Source organism: Terrapene carolina, unplaced genomic scaffold (assembly GCF_002925995.2).
Source record: "Terrapene carolina triunguis isolate 2854851 unplaced genomic scaffold, T_m_triunguis-2.0 Scaffold130, whole genome shotgun sequence".
Lineage (NCBI taxonomy): Eukaryota > Metazoa > Chordata > Testudines > Emydidae > Terrapene > Terrapene triunguis.
In genome coordinates this window covers 20,996,329-20,996,822 of record NW_020664481.1, presented here as the reverse complement: position 1 = coordinate 20,996,822, position 494 = coordinate 20,996,329, and the positions used below count along the sequence as shown (strand labels likewise).

General features: G+C 68.8%; 1 protein-coding gene across 3 annotated transcripts in view; it reads right to left on the bottom strand.

Moving 5' to 3' along the window:
- The window catches only part of DOK4 (docking protein 4), a 39,372-nt gene that overhangs the window by 19,539 nt on the left and 19,339 nt on the right, over window positions 1–494 (bottom strand). The window lies entirely within an intron of this gene.

The window sequence follows — 494 nt, the reverse complement described above, 5'->3', positions numbered from 1 at the left end:
CCCCAGCAGTGCCACACCGGAGCCAGGCCAGACTGCAGCGAGCTTCCACCCAGCAGTGCCCTGCTAGAGCCAGGCCAGACTGCAGCGAGCTTCCCCCCAGCAGTGCCACACCAGAGCCAGGCCAGACTGCAGCGAGCTTCCCCCCAGCAGTGCCCTGTCAGAGCCTGGCCAGACTGCAGCGAGCTTCCCCCCAGCAGTGCCCAGTCAGAGCCAGGCCAGACTGCAGCGAGCTTCCCCCCAGCAGTGCCACACCGGAGCCAGGCCAGACTGCAGCGAGCTTCCCCCCAGCAGTGCCCTGTCAGAGCCAGGCCAGACTGCAGTGAGCTTCCCCCCAGCAGTGCCGCACCGGAGCCAGGCCAGACTGCAGCGAGCTTCCCCCCAGCAGTGCCCTGTCAGAGCCAGGCCAGACTGCAGTGAGCTTCCCCCCAGCAGTGCCGCACCGGAGCCAGGCCAGACTGCAGCGAGCTTCCCCCCAGCAGTGCCCTGTCAGAGCC